This window comes from Myotis daubentonii, chromosome 2 (genome assembly GCF_963259705.1).
Source record: "Myotis daubentonii chromosome 2, mMyoDau2.1, whole genome shotgun sequence".
In the NCBI taxonomy this organism is placed as follows: Eukaryota; Metazoa; Chordata; class Mammalia; order Chiroptera; family Vespertilionidae; genus Myotis; species Myotis daubentonii.
In genome coordinates, this window is record NC_081841.1 from 44,308,347 (window position 1) to 44,324,613 (window position 16,267).

The window sequence follows — 16,267 nt, forward strand, 5'->3', positions numbered from 1 at the left end:
ATAATTTCTTGTTATTATGGAGAATAAAGGCCCAAAATAAATTGGAATGTTTATAATTATATGTATTTTATGACTCAATTGCTGTAAAACTCCTGAACTAATTTGAAATAACAGAATTTTATAGATTTGAAAGTTTCTAAAATCCTTACAAACCCAAGCATAAATTTTAAGTTTAAATGAGGAAATGTATATACTAGTACATAAAAGTACTTCACACAGTTAATACATTTTACAAATGTAAGATGTGATCACTTGTAAAATCAATCTGGTCTTAACTTATTTAATAGAAGAGCTTTATAATAATGGAGATGGAAACTTCTGGTTATTTAGCAAGTATATACTGGTAGAAGTCATTGTTTCTTGACTGGCATCAAAGGATTTCTACCGGCTAAGATGTCCGAGTTAGATTTCATGTATATGAAGTCATGCCAGTTGTTAAGAGGATAAGCGGCTTTACTTTGATGGTTTTGAGTTTCCACATTTGCTTCCAGCTACTCTGCCAGAAGCACACACCCCCATGCTGCCCAAACCGGATAAATTTCTCTGATGTTTTTAATAGCAAGACATTTTTTCCACTAACGTTTTACTTTTATCAGATAGTGGAATGACTTAGCTGTTGGCAAAATTTGTTCGTCTATTATTATGGCTCTTAGTATATCGTGTAGTGGTTAATTTTATAGCATTCTTTAACATACAGCTTGGGTCTATCTTTGAAGTAATATAATGATTCATTTACCAATGCATATTTGAAAGACAATTTCTGGTGCAAAATAGTGCAAAAATACATAGTCATGCCTGGCATAATGTTTATAACGTTAGCTCATCTCTTCACATACTCTGCAGCATCCTTCTTGGTAATACTAGCATATATATACTAGAGGCCCAGTGCATAAAAATAGTGCACGGGTAGGGTCCCTAGGCCTGGCCAGTGTTCAGGGTCGATTGGGACCTTCCAGCTGCTGGCTGGGGCCTCCTTTCATTCAGCGCTTCCCCCTGGTGGTCAGCACACGTCATAGCAAGCGATTGGTTTCCCGGTTGAACTCCTGTGGGGACAATTTGCATATTATGCTTTTATACACACACACACACACACATATGTATGGTATAGTTATTGTTTTCAGAGAGAAAGGAAGAGTCAGAGAGAGATAGAGACATCAATGATGAGAGAGAATCATTGATAGGCTGCCTCCTGCACGCCCCTACAGGGGATAGAGCCCAGAAATGTGCCCTTGACTGGAATTGAACCTGGGACTCTTAGGTCGGCAGGCCGATGCTCTATCCACTGAGCCAAATCAGCTAGGGCTCTTGGTATTTTAAAAAAAATATGTTTCTTGATCATTTAGTCATTGTTTCGCTAAGCACCTCAATAGCCTCCAGGATTATTATTGACTAGACTTTCATATCATATATGTGATTATTTTTAAAATTTATATTTCAACTTAATATAGTAAAACCAACTCTTGTATGAGTTTTACTAATGCATGTAACCACCTCAGTAGTCAAGATGTAGAACAGTTGCATCATCCAAAAAAGTTCCCTCATGCAGTCCCTTTGCAGTTAACCCTTCCCCCAACCTCTGACTCCTGGCAACTACTGATCTGTTCTTCACCCTACAGTTATCTTTTCTAAAATGCCGTATAAGTGGAACATACAGATGGATGTTTGTAGCCTTTAGAGTGTGGCTTCTTTCACTTAGAACAATGTATTCGGAGATTTATCAATGTTGTTGCTTGTATCAATAGTTTGTTCCTTTCTATTGCTGAGTGGAATTTCATTACAAACATATATTTCATTAGATAAGGACATAAAAGTTGTTTCCAAGTTTTGGTGATTATGAAATAATGCTGCTATAAAGATTTGTAGACAGGGTTTTGTGTGAATATGTTTTTATTTCTCTTGCATAAATACTTAGGACTAGAATTATTAAGTCACATGGTATTTTATGTTTACATTTTTATGAAACTACCAAACTTCTTCCTAATGTTGCTGTACCATTTTCCATTCCTACCAGCTATGAATGAAAGTTCTATACTCATACAGCACTTAATATTGTCAGCCTTTTTTATTATTATTATTGCCATTCATGTGAGTATGTATCAGCATCTCATTGTGGTTTCCATTTGCATTTTCTTTATGACAAACAATGTGAGCATTTCTTTCATGGTCTTATTAGCCATTGCTGTATTTTCTTTTGTGAAGTGTTTATTCAAAACTTTGCTCATTTAAAAATTTTGGATTTTTTTTTCTTATTAAAGTTTTAAAAATTATAGTAAAGGAGATATATGTACTACTATGTGTAATACTTTAAACAATAAAAACATTATAGTAAAATATACATGTTTAACTTTTTAACCATTTGTAAATACAGTAGTATCTACACTAATAAAAGAAAAACATGGTAATTGGCGTACAACCGCTACCCTTCCAATTGGCTAATCAGGGCGATATGCAAATTAACTGTCAGCCAAGATGGCGGCCGGCAGCCAGGCAGCTTGAAGTTAACATGAGGCTTGCTTGCTTCAGGGACAGAGGACTCCAACGTTCCCCGCCTGCGGCTGCAGCCTCTGAGCTTGCAGTTTGAAACATTGTAACAAATACAGACCAAACAAAACTCCAGAAACCAGCTTTCAGCTAGCAGGGATCTCAGAGCTGGAGTTGATACAGAGTTTCGAGAACCGAAACAAACCAGATACCTGCTTTCAGGAGCGGAGGCCTAAGAGCTGGAGCCTCAGAGCTAAAGCTGGCCCAGAATTAAAAAAAAAAGAAAAAGAAAAAAAGGAGCAGTTGGGAGCTTCAGTCCCAGCCTGAAAACAGCCATCATTCCCTCACCCAGACTGGCCAGGCACCCCAGTGGGGACCCCCACCCTGATCCGGGACACCCTTCAGGGCAAACCAGCCGGCCCCCACCCATGCACCAGGCCTCTATTCTATATAGTAAAAGGGTAATATGCCTCCCAGCACTGGGATCAGCGGAGCCACGGTGCCTCCCGGCACCGGGATCAGCATGACAGGGGGCAGCGCCCAAACCCCCTGATCACCCTGAGGCTCTGTGTGTGACAGGGGGCGGGGCCACAACCTTCCTATCTGCCCTGCTCTGTTCGTGACAGGGGAAGGTGCCCCAACCCCCTGATCGGCCCTGCCCTGAGTGTGACAGTGGCGGCGCCCCAACCCCCTAATCAGCCCTGCTCTGTGGGTGATAGAGGGCGGCGCCCCAACCCCCTGATCCGCCCTGCTCTGTGTGTGACAGGGGGCAGTGTGCCAACTCCCCTATCGGCCCTACTCTGCGAGTGACGGGGGGAGCTCCCCAACCCCCTGATCAGCCCTGCTCTGTGCGTGACGGTGGGGGGGGGGAGCTCCCCAACCCCCTGATCGGCCCTGCTCTGTGCATGACAGGGGGCAGCGCCCCAACCCCCTGATTGGCCCTGCTCTGTGCGTGACAGGGGGTGGTGCCATAACCTCCCCATCGACTCTGCCTTGAGTGTGACAGGGGGCGGTGCCCCAACCCCCCAATAGGCCCTACCCTGAGCGTGACTGAGGGTGGTATCGCAACCTCCCAATCCGCCCTGCTCTGTGCATGACAGGGGGCGGCGCCCCAACTCCCCAATCAGCCCTGCTCTGAGCCCAACCAGGGGCTGCACCTAGGGATTGGGCCTGCCCTCTGCCACCCGGGAGCAGGCCTAAGCCAGCAGGTCGTTATCTCCCAAGGGGTCCCAGACTGCGAGAGGGCACAGGCCGGGCTGAGGGACCCACCCCCCCACCAGTGCACAAATTTTTGTGCACCGGGCCTCTAGCCCTATATAATAAAAGGGTAATATACAAATCAACTGAACAGCAGAACAACAAGTCACTATGATGTGCACTGCGGTGGCCAACTGCCCATCCTCCCCCATTGGCCCCCCTATCCCCCAGCCTTTCCCCCCAGCCACCTGGCCCCCATTGCCCCCCCACCCCATCCAGGCTCAGGCATTGAGCATCTGCCTACCCAAGGCCGCTCCAGTGGGTGACCTGCCCCCATATCTACAGTGCCCTTGACCAGATGGCCGCAAGATCAACGTGGCCAAATTCACCCACAACAAGTGCTCCACCCTCATCATGACTGACCTGGCGGCCAGGGGCCTGGACATCCCACTGATGGGCAACATCATCAACTTCAGCTTCCCAGCCAAGGGCAAGCTCTTCCTGCACCGTGTGGGTCGTGTGGCCTAGGCTGGCCGAAGTGGCACAGCCTACTGCTTGGTGGCCCCAGATGAGGTCCCCTACCTGCTGGACCTTCACCCTCACCCACCCCCACGAGGAGCCCTCGGGTGTGGTCAGGGTGGACAGCGTGCTGGGCCGGGTGCCACAGAGGTGGTAGACCAGTGGTTCTCAACCTTCTGGCCCTTTAAACACAGTTCCTCATGTTGTGACCCAACCATAAAACTATTTTCATTGCTACTTCATAACTGTAATGTTGCTACTGTTATGAGTCATAATGTAAATATCTAATATGCAGGATGGTCTTAGGCGACCCTGTGAAAGGGTCATTCCACTGCCAAAGGGGTCGCGACCCACAGGTTGAGAACCGCTGTAGACAATGAGGACTGCGGCCTGTGGAACACCTGGAGGCATCCTTGGAGCTGCTGGGCCTGGGCCTCGTGGCCAACAATGCCCAGCAGCAGTATATGCGCTTGTGGCCAGCGCCCTCGCCAGAGTCCATCAAGCAGGCCAAGGAGCTGGACCTCGCGGGGCTGGGCCTGCACCCCCTCTTCAGCTTGAGCTTCCAGGAGGAGGAGCTAAAGTGGCTGAGGCTGGTGGCCAGCATCAAGCAGTACCGCTGGTGGGCGACCATCTTTGAGATCAATGCCTCCAGCCGGGATCTGAGCAGCCAGGTGATGGGGGCCAAGTGGCAGAAGGACTGCAAGGCCATCGCCAGCTTCCAGCAGGGCCGGCAGGAGTGGCAGGAGGGCCTGACTGGCCCAGCCCCAAGCTGCCCAGTGCAGCAGGCGGAGCAGCCTGGGAAGGAGGGGGAGGAGGAGGGGGACGAGGGGGAGGAGGGGGAGGAGGAGGAGGAGGGGGAGGAGGGGGAAGAGGAGGAGGAGGGGGAGGAGGAGGAGGAGGAGGGGAACGAGGGGGAGGGGGGAGGAGGGAGAGAGTGTGGAGGACATCTTCACAGAGGTCGTCAGCCCAAACAGCAGCAGCCAGGACCCGAGCGGGGAGCCAAGAGGCGGAAGGAGGAGGCCCGGACACTGGACCAGGATTTCTATGTCCCCTATCGGCCCAAAGGACTTCGACAGTGAACGGGGCCTGAGTGTTGGTGGGGACAGGGGTCCCTTTGAGCAGCAGGTGGCTGGTGCTGTCCTGGACCTGATGGGGGACAAGGCCCAGAACCTGACCAGGGAACAGCAGCAGCTCCTGGAAGAAGAAGCAGTTTGTGGGACAGTCAGGACAGGAGGACAAGAAGAAGGTCAAGAAAGTGGTTGCTACATCAGCAGCTCCTACAAGTGGGACCTCTACCGAAAGTGGAAGCAGGAACAGAAAATCGCCAAACACTCAACGCCTGAGCCCCAGCGGGCCGCCAGCAGTTGGTCTTGTTGGCAGCAGTGCTGTTTCACCCAATCCAGTCGGGGTACATGTAGGAGGCAACCGATTGATGTGTCTTTCTCACATCCATGTTTCTCTCTCTGTCTCTCGCCTTTCCTTCTACTCTAAAAATCAATGAAAAATGTCCTCAGATGAGGATTGACAAAAAAACAAAATATGTATACATATTCACATATACATAAATACATAAATATTGGGGGGCTGAGGGACAGGGTACCACAGGTGCACAAATTTCGTGCATCGGGCCTCTAGTTAAATATATTTACAATATTGTGTAACCATTATCACTATTGATAGCCAAAACTTTTCATCATTCCCAACAAAAACTCTGTACCCATCAAACACTAATATTGCCCTCATCTTTATTCCCCCCTTTCCCCGGTAACCTATATTCTAATTTGTGTCTCCATTAATTTTTCTATTCTGTGTACCTCATATAAGTGGAATTATGCAATATTTGGCCTGCTGTGTTTGACTTATTTCCCTAATCATAATGTTTCAAAGTTCATCCATGTTGTATCATATATCAAAATTGCATTCCTTTTTATGGCTGAATAATATGCCAGTGTATCTAATTATTAAATTTAAAGAGGTTTTTTTGTATTCTGTTTACAGATATATTATTTGCAAATATTTTCTTCCAGTCTTTTGTTTGCCATTTCATTTTCTCTGGGACTTTTGAAATAGGAAAATATTTTAATTTTGGTGAAGTCGTATCAATTTTTCCATTTAAGATTTTTTTCCATTTTATGATTTTGATTTCATATCTAAGAACTGTTTACCTAACCCAATAGCACAAAGATTTCTCCTGTGAGTTCTTCTAATGTTTCAAAGCTTTACATTAGGTCTATGATTCCTTTTGAGCAAATCTATAATAATAAAAGGGTAATATGCTAATTAGACTGGACATCTTCTGGACGTCATTCCAGACATCCTTCCTGTCAAAGCCGTGGCTGGAGGGAAGCCAGCCTGGGTCCCGGGTGCCTGTGGGTGGCCTGAGGGAAGCCAGCCCGGGTCCTGGGTGCCAGAGGGAAGCCAGTGTCGGCAGCTGGGGGAAGGAAGGCCTACTCTTGCATGAATTTTTGTGCATCGGGCCTCTAGTTTTAATATAAAGTATCAGGTATGAATTGAGTTTATATTTTGCATGTGGATCAAATTGTTCAAGCAGTTTGTTGAAAAGTCTAACCTTTCTCCATTGAATTGCCTTTGCATCATTGTCAGAAATTAATTGACTGTATTTTTGAGAGTTTAATTCTGGGCTCTATCATGTTCCATTGATCTAAGTAGCTATCCTTTGGCCAAAACCACAGTCTTGATTACTAAAGGTTTATTGTAAGTCTTGAAGTCAGATAGTGTGAGTCTTCCAACTTCCTTTTCAAAGTTGTTTTGGCTATCCTAGTTCATTAGCTTCACATATAAATTCTAGAGTCAGCTTGTTGATATTTCCAAGAAATTCTGCTGAGATTTTGATTGGGATTGGAGAGCATCTATAGATCAATTTGATGAGAATTGACATTTCAACATTTGTGATTATTTTTGGATGCAACTATCTGATTCTAAATTTCTGTAACAAATCCCTCACTTCTACTAAATAAAACACAATTTCCTCTTATCTTGGCTAATCTAATACAGATATTTAAAATGAAGTTCTTTCTGTAACGAGTTTTTTCCAGGTGGTTGTATGTTGTAATAGATTACTCTCTGCTATTAAGTTTTAGTGACACAAAGCTATGGTCATTTTTTATTTATTGTTTTAATTGCATTATTATTATTAACACTAGAGGCCTGATGCATGAAATTCGTGCAAGGAGCTCGGCCCTCACAGCCCAGGCTTCACCCGGAAGGTCGTTCAGAAGGTCATTTGGCTGTCCAGTCTAATTAGTATATTATGCTTTTATTATTATAGATGATGACTAGGGGCCCGGTGCACGAAATTCGTGCACTGGGTGTGTGTGGGTGGGGGAGTGTCCCTCAGCCCAGCCTGCCCCCTCTCACATACTGGGAGCCCTCAGGCGTAGACCCCCATCACCCTCTGATCACCTGATCGGCCCCTTGCCCAGGCCTGACACCTCCGCCAGAGGTGTCAGGCTTGGACAAGGGACCCCCATCTCCCCCCGATCACTGGCTCTGGCCCCCGCCCAGGCCTGAGGCCTCTGGCCTAGGAATCATGCCTGGGCAGGGGACCCCCATCTCCCTCTGATCGCTTGCTCCACTCTCCGCCCAAGCCTGACGCCTCTGACCCAGGCTTCAGACCTGGGCAAGGGGACCATCATATCCCCCCAATCCCCGGCTCAGCCCCCCGCCCAGGCCTGATGCCTCGGCCAGAGGAGTTGACCCTCATCACCCTCCGATCACCAATCACCGGATCGGCCCGTTGACCAGGCCTGAGGCCTCTGGCAGAGGTGTCAGGCCTGGGCAGGGGACCCCCAGCTCCCCGCGGTTGGAGGCTCCGCCCCTGCCAGGGCCTAATGCCTCTGGCTGAGGCGTCCGGCTCGGGCAGCGGGGACCCGCAGCTGCAGTGGCCCCGTGATCGTGGGCTCCGCTTTAGGCCCAGGCAAGGGACCCCTAGTTCCCGGGACTGCCAGCTTCGACCGTGCCCAGCTCCCATCGCTGGCTCCACCCCTACTTCCTGCTATCACTGGCCAGGGCGGCAAAGGCGCCTGATTCTCCGATCATGGCTGGGGGCCAGGGCAAAGGCGGCCCCAGGGCCGCCTTTGCCCTGCCCCCCAGCTCTTAGCTCCCCCCTGGGTTTCCGATCACTGTCAGTGGCAGGGGGCTTCTTCCTGCTTTCCCTTTCGCCTCCCTGCATTGTGCCTACATATGCAAATTAACCACCATCTTGTTGGCAGTTAACTGCCAATCTTAGTTGGCAGTTAATTTGCATATAGCCCTGATTAGCCAATGAAAAGGGTATCGTCGTACGCCAATTACCATTTTTATCTTTTATTAGTGTAGATGCTTTTTCTTTGGTGTTGTAACTATTTATATCTTTACATGAGCTAAAGTCTTTTGGTGTTTGATTGATTGATTATAGTAAAATATGCATAACACAAAATGTACCATTTTAACCATTTTTATATGCATCAAGTACATTCACATTGTTGTGCAACCATTACCACCATCCATATCCTAAACTTTTTTCATCTTCCCAAACTGAAACTCTGTACCCATTAAATAATAACTCCTGTTTCCTCCTGTCTCACAGCCTCTGGCAACCACAATTCTACTTTCTGTCTCCATGAATCTGATTACTCTAGGTGCTTTGTGTAAGTGGAATCACACATATGTTTCACTTAACATATGTTGAAGTACAACCATGTTGAAGCATGTTTCAGAGTTTCCTCCCATTCTAAGGCTGATAATATTCCATTGTGTGTGTGTGTGTGTGTGTCATTTTTTGTTATCCATTTATCCATCAATGGATACTTGGATTGTTTTCTCCTTTTGGCTATTTATAATATTTCTATGAACATAAATGTACAAATATCTGTTGAGTCTCTGCTGTCAATTATTTTTGGTATATCCCCAGAAGTGGAATTGCTGGATCATGACAATTCTATGTTTAATTTTTTGAGAAACCACCACATTATTGAGCTAAAGTCTTAAAAGAGTGATTTACATATTTAACATAGCCTTTTATATATTATTGCCAGATTTGTGAGAAATCTTTAGAAAAGGAAATGGACTTTAGATATTAATGGACAATAGTGTGACTAGTGGGGACATTCAGGAAGAACTTACTGAGAAGACAGATACTTCAATGAAGAATTTCTAACATCTCCTTGTACTTACACTACTACTAGAGCCATGGTATGTTTACAGCATCATTATTTGCTTTCTAAAATTCTAATGTCAGACTATATTCAGAATGTGAGCTTACTATTTTTAAATTTTATTTGTTTGCAAAAAGAAAACCTGACATTCCAAATTTCTTAGCTTTGGAAACAACTTTCCTACCAGGCTTTAAAAAATTTAATAATTTCTATAATAAGCCATTTTTTGGCTTCATAAGAATTTACTATGATACTGTTTTTTAAATTCTATGAAAAGCAAGTAAAGGATACAAAAACTACAAAGAACTAAATGTTTATTTATTAAGCCATGTTTATTTATTATTATTTATCTAGCATTATAATAGATCCTAGGAATTTTTAAAACAAGGCACTTACTCGTTTAGAATCTTTTGTTGACGTTAAAAAAACACAAAAAAAACAAAAACAAAAAAACCCACAAAAAACCACACAAGCCCAGTGGCATGGCTCAGTGGTTGAATGTTAACCTATGAACCAGGAGGTCATGTGCCGGGGTCCAGCCCCAGCGGGTCCAGTGGTTCCCCAAAGGTGTGGATGGAGTCGGCGAAGAAGGAATGTCACGGAGACAGCGTTCAGTTGATCAGCAGCCTAGCCAGGATCTCCAGCCCGGATCTCCAGAGAGGTTCTGTTTCGGATCTCCAGCGAGGTTCTGTAGCCATGTTCCCTCGCTAGGTTCTCCAGCCAGGTTCTGTCCAGGCTCTCCAGTCAGGTTCAGTGTCCAGGTTCCAGTCAGGTTCTCCTGCCAATCTCTGTAGTCAGGTTCAGTCCAGGATCCCTTGCCATGTTCTCCCGCTAGGCTCTGTCTCTAGGCTCCGAGGCCAGTCCCGGTCCAGGATCCTCTGGCATGCTCTCGCCAGCGAAGTTCTTCTGTCTCTAGGCTCCGTGTAGGTTCACAGGTCCCTTGAAACAGCAAGGATGGACCGGCTCCCGGCAGTCATGGTTGGATTCCAGGTCAGGGCACATGCTCAGGTTGTGGGCTTGATCCCCAGTGTGGGGTGTGCAGGAGGCAGCCGATCAATGATTCTCTCTCATCGTTGATGTTTCTATCTCTCTCTCCCTCTCCCTTCCTCTCTGAAATCAATAAAAATATATATTTTTAAAAAAACACACGCAAACACCACAGGTAAATGAATAAAAAAGATAATCATGTCTTAGATGCAACAATACTTCTCACCACATATGGAGTGGTGCCAAGTACCTACTCACTCTTGTTTGGGGAGAGACAGCTTTAGAGATGTAGGTACTACTTGCATACCGGACAGAGTTTAAAGTTTCCTGAAGTGGAAACTGTAGCCTTCAAGTCACATTGGGCCCCAAACTACACAGGGAGATGACATTCCTAGAACTGACATGTCTTCCTGCCTCCTTCCCTCTGTCACTCTCGGCGAGAGAACACTTTAGGGACAATGTCACTCTCCTCTTGCTGGATCTCTCTTCAGGAGCTCCCAGCACATACCATGCACTGTTCTATTTAGAATGCCGGCAAAGGCTAAAAAGATTCTTGACAGAGGCATAGACATTAGCTTCATCAGCTTTGACACCATTTGAGGTTTAGGCTTGGGGCCATTTTGAACTTCCAAGCCAATTAATCCTAAAAGGCTTCTACGCTCTGTCATCCTCAATCACTCTCATAATTGCAAATCACAGTCTCCCTCCTCCACCAACACACTCTGTCCAATCTTTTAACGTATTGCTGTCATTCTACTGTTTTGCACTTATTCCCCAATAAATCACTCTCTCTCTGGTGGTTGCCCACCCACCCTAGCTCTTTTTATTATGCCTTTTGGAGTGCTCCCCACAACAACCAACCAACCAAACAACAAACCCTTTCTCAAGGACACTGAGTTTTCCTTAAAGTGTTTTCCTGTTTGAATTGACTGCTGGATAGTTTAGGGCCAATTTTGTGAATAAACTCCACTTCCATCTCTGTTTTATTACCTTATTCTTATTTCTCTTTTGGTTTATTTCTAGTGCTTTTTAAAAACTTTGCTATGGTGTTGATGTTTTTGTAAAACCTCCTTGGGTAACTTCCAGCACCATATGAGATTATAATAAATGCTCTTATTACCTACGCAAAATCTATTACTGCTTCTTCTTCACTAACGCCAATTTTACTTGGAACATCAATGTGCCTCACATCAAACAATTTTGATTTTTCAGGCTCCATTAATGCCAGGAGTGGTCATTTGACAGTTTTAGCTAATGAGATATAAATGGAAGTCTACTTCAGAGTTTTCAGAAAAAACTATTGTTTTACTATTAAAAGGGTCAGGCTCATCTATGCTCCTCTTGATCTATTCATATTTTGTATTTATATTTTAAACGTAAATGTTTCATAAATTCCTGTACTTTATCTTCTTCTTGCTCTATGTACAGCATTCTCATCTTCACCTACAGGTTTTTTAAAAAATATATTTTATTGATTTTTTACAGAGAGGAAGGGAGAGAGATAGAGAGTTAGAAACATCGATGAGAGAGAAGCATCGATCAGCTGCCTCCTGCACATCTCCCATCGGGGATGTGCCCGCAACCCAGGTACATGCCCTTGACCGGAATCAAACCTGGGACCCTTCAGTCCGCAGGCCGACGCTCTATCCACTGAGCCAAACCGGTTTTGGCAACCTACAATTTTTATCATCACATATACATAGCTGTATTAGTTAGGGTTCTCCAGAGAAACAGAACCAACAGAAATATATATGAAGAGATTTATTATGGGGAGTGGCTCACATGATTATGGAGGCTGAGATATGCTATGATATACCACCTGCAATTTGGAGAACCAGAAAAGCCAGTCTGATACCAAAGGCCTGAGAACATGGGGGCCACTGGTTTTAAGTCTTGGAGTCAAAAAGCCTGCAAACCAGAAGCTTTCCATTTCTGAGGACAGGAGGGGATGTATGTTCCAGGTTTAAGGGGAGAGAGAGAGAGAGAGAGAGAGAGAGAGAGAGAGAGTGAGTTTGCCCTTCCTGTGCCTTCTGTTCTATTCAGGCCGCTGAAGATTGGAGGATGCCCACCCACATTAGTGAGGGTGAACCTTCTTTACTCAGTCTAGTGATTCAAATGCTCATCTCTTCCAGAAGCATCTTCACAGACACCCTCAGAAATAATGTTTTACCAGCAATCTAGGCATTCCTTAGCCCAGTCAAGTTCACACATAAAATTAAGCCTCACAATGATAATGTCAAATAATTTTCTTCAGAATTTCCAAACAGTATTTCTGGCTATGACACAAGCACCTCAAACGTGAACTCATCCTTTCCCCTAAATATATTTTTCCTCTTGATTTCATATCCTGGTTACCAACATCAAAATCTACTGTCCACATGGGAGAATCTTGGCTTTCTGTCACCTTCCACATCCACATTCCACATCTGAGTCTTAATCGCTTTCATTCTATTAATATTTTTTGTATTTTAGTCATACCTCAGCCTGACCTAGAACTTTTGACTATATAATTTCTTCTCCACATTGCGAACCCCATGAGGACAGGGAACATAACTTGTTGACTTCTGTGACCTCAGCTAATCCAGGTAGTGAGGTTCTTGCTAAATATTTTTTGTCTGGCTGATTAAAACTAACATGTAAATCTGAGATTAAGCACTTAAAGGTCTTTAATGACTTCTAATTACTTATCTAAACACCTTACTATCATCTAAAAGATATTCCATCATTCCTATGTGTAGATTTGTTTGTCATGTATAATAGATGTATTCAGATGCTTAACATTTTTAAGGTCTTCTATCTGCTTTTACATTTTTTTCCATCACTTCCCTCATGATACAGCTGTTCACTACCAAGACACCTGCTTTGCCTTCCTTTCTAATCTGTTGCTCCTATGCAGCTATAGGCCAGGAAAATAGGGACTGACTAAAAATTCAAAGGGCTGCCTTCTGGATAAAGTTCATGAGCATTAGTATAAAAACATTATAATTTCTCATTTGGTTTATCACAGCTTTCCCCCTTTATTTCCTAAGATGAGAGGTTGTTGGATAAATGTCTTTTAGACAAGTGAGATGTAGTTATTTATATACAGCAATTTAAAAAAATAAAAATTAGATTTCAGCTTTGCATATATTGTCTACATAAGGGAACTAGCCTATTTGCAAATCAATAATCCAGTACTTAAATCTGAACCGATTATAAGTGCCTTCCTTTTTCTTATTCATTCCTTTTTCTTGCGCTTCACTCCTAGTCCTTTCTTATCCTACTTTACTATCATTGCAATCTCAAGCATAGATGGTAGGTGTAGGGGAATGCAAAGAACCATGAGAGAAGTCTAGAAACATCTTAAGTTTTTAATTCCCTATGCCCTATTTTTTAGTAAAGAGATCATGTGAAACTAGCCGGGCATATGGGTACCTTATCTCTCCTGTCCCCATTTAAGGTAACTTAAGCAGGACTGTTATTTACATAATTACAGTACTGATGTTTTTAAAAGGGGACCTGTTCATAAGCTATTTGACTGTTTCCCTAAACAAAAGCAAAAACTAAATTCACCGGACACACTATCTGCAAGTGTGCTCATTACCACTGCCAAAATAGGGCAAATATTTAGTCATTAGGAAACACATTAAATGACAACACTCATAAGAGGTGTCCATTTGCCAATGCACAGGTAAAGATAAATACTCATGAGGAAAGCAAGTAAGAAAATATATGTAATCCATTAGAAATTCTCAGTCAGAATAAGCTGCAAGAGTTTGCCATGGAGGAATGCAATAGAAGCTTCTAGTTGAGCTGAAGTTTATTTATCCTGCTTATCTGAAGCCAGAGCCAATAATCCCAATGATTCCAAGAATGAAGATAAATGTTTTTCCCCATTTAGAAAGAGCCAACTGGCAGCACCTTTGCCAGTGGGTCAATTCTTGGTCTTAGTAACATGATACGAGTAGGGTTCTGCTGATTTAATGCTGGTGTGCCTTGATTTGTGTCTCATTAGCAGGGATAGATTTACACCCATTCTCCCGCTTTCTGGCTCAGTGCCTTTTACAACCACCTGAATGCACTTAAGAGACAGAAGGAAACAAAACCAAGCTATCCGACCCAGGGGAGTCTGACCTTAGATCTGTCAAATGCCAGGTTGAGAGTCTGAGCATTCAAAGCCGTCAAAGCCAATGGAGGAACTTCTACAAGGCTTTATGTTCCAAAACAGTGGCTGCCACAGCACAACTTTGCTGGATTCCACAAAGGGGTGTGTGTGTGTGTGTGTGTGTGTGTGTGTGTGTGTGTGTGTGTGCCCCTTGATTTCATTCTTTTAGCCCAAGCAGATCTAAATCTTAAGTAAATATTAGGTCTCTGCCTTTTTCTATTTATGTCTATTAGTTTTTACTGTGTCATTTGGGCAACTTGATTTCTGTCATTGGCCAATCTCTGATTCTACTTTTGCATTATTTTACTAGGTCTCATTGACCTTCCTCTGTATCTGGTTTCAACTTCTGGCTGCCTTTTTTTTTTTTTTTTTAGTTCTTCCATAATAATCTATAGAGACTTAGATTTATCGTGCAACACAAGATATGGGGAACTACATTAGAATAGTGTAACTGGCTTATCAGACCCTATGATCTCCCATCCTCTAAAACAATTTTATTTGTAGGCTTTTAGTTGAAGTTGGCAGACATTCTTGAATTATGATCTATAAGTAAGAATCTTGTGATGGGGAAAGCTAGAAAGTAATAATTCTTTTCTCAGTTTCCATCCTTTACATTTATATTCAGAATGCTGTGTCCATGGGAGAAAGTGCTTCATTTACAAGGTAAATAATAATTTTAGAAATAATTTGGAGTTATTATTCCACAAAAGTGAACACAGAATGATAACCCCATTAATTGATAAAAATATAAATAAGAAAAACTTCAATATTTTTTCCATAAGTAATTAATGGCATTATATGTGAACTAAGTGATACCTATACTTTTCAGATTGAGTCTCAGCAGAGAGCTAATCATACCAGCACTAAGGAGGCTTGCTGCCCTACAAGTTGCCTTTTCATATATTTTAACTCCTTTTTTACTTCCAACACTCAGAATATAGTGCTTTTCAACTTTTATTGAATTATTTCATTGCAGAGGCAATATGTTTGTTGTAAGGATTAAATCATTTGAAACACAGCCTAGCACAAAGCACAGTTGTTTGTTAGTATAGCTTATTAACATTATAATAATGGATTAGTATCAACATGGTGCTGGATGGAATTTAGCTAGCAACATCTGAATTTGGTCTTGGGCCTATTCCTCCTTCTCTTTGTGTTGGTGTTGAGGGAGCTAGATGCACAACAGGAGTTTAACAATACAAAAGAATACTTCATTGTTAGCTAGATCTTTGGCTTCAAATGCTAACATAAAACGCCAGAGGGCTGGACCAGAAAAGGCTAAAATTCCACTTCTTTAGGCTAGTGGCCATAGAAACCACTAGCCAAAGCAAATCAGTTGGCAAGTATTTTCTCTCCTTCCAAACTCATCCCCTATGTACACATTCAAGTCTTGGAATTTGCCATTTCAGTGGTATGAAAATGACACATGGCAGAGCTAGAGAACAAAGGACAAATCACGAGAAAAATAATTCCCCAAGCATTGAGCTATCCACCCCAGACCTGCTTGTGCCAGGGCGAGACACTGAGCTTGATTGTCTCACCTGGGAAAAAGAGGCAAAGGGAGAGCAGAAAAACGGGGGTGGTTTAGGCTTCTGCCAAGTCCTAAGCCTGACTGCCATGACCTCATTGGCGCAGAATGGAGTAGGGAAAGAGCTGGTTTGGTTTTGACGGTGTAGCACTAGCCCTTAGCTCTTCATGCTATCCTATCTTGGTAGGGCATTTGATAAATGGTCACACATCAAGTCACTAGTCACAACTACTAAATGTTCCTTAAACCAAACCA

At 43.6% G+C, this 16,267-nt stretch overlaps 1 pseudogene; it reads left to right on the forward strand.

The window, feature by feature from the left end:
• The first annotated feature begins 4,092 nt into the window (after positions 1–4,092).
• Positions 4,093–8,850, forward strand: LOC132226522 (ATP-dependent RNA helicase DDX54-like; annotated as a pseudogene).
• Positions 8,851–16,267: the final 7,417 nt, after the last annotated feature.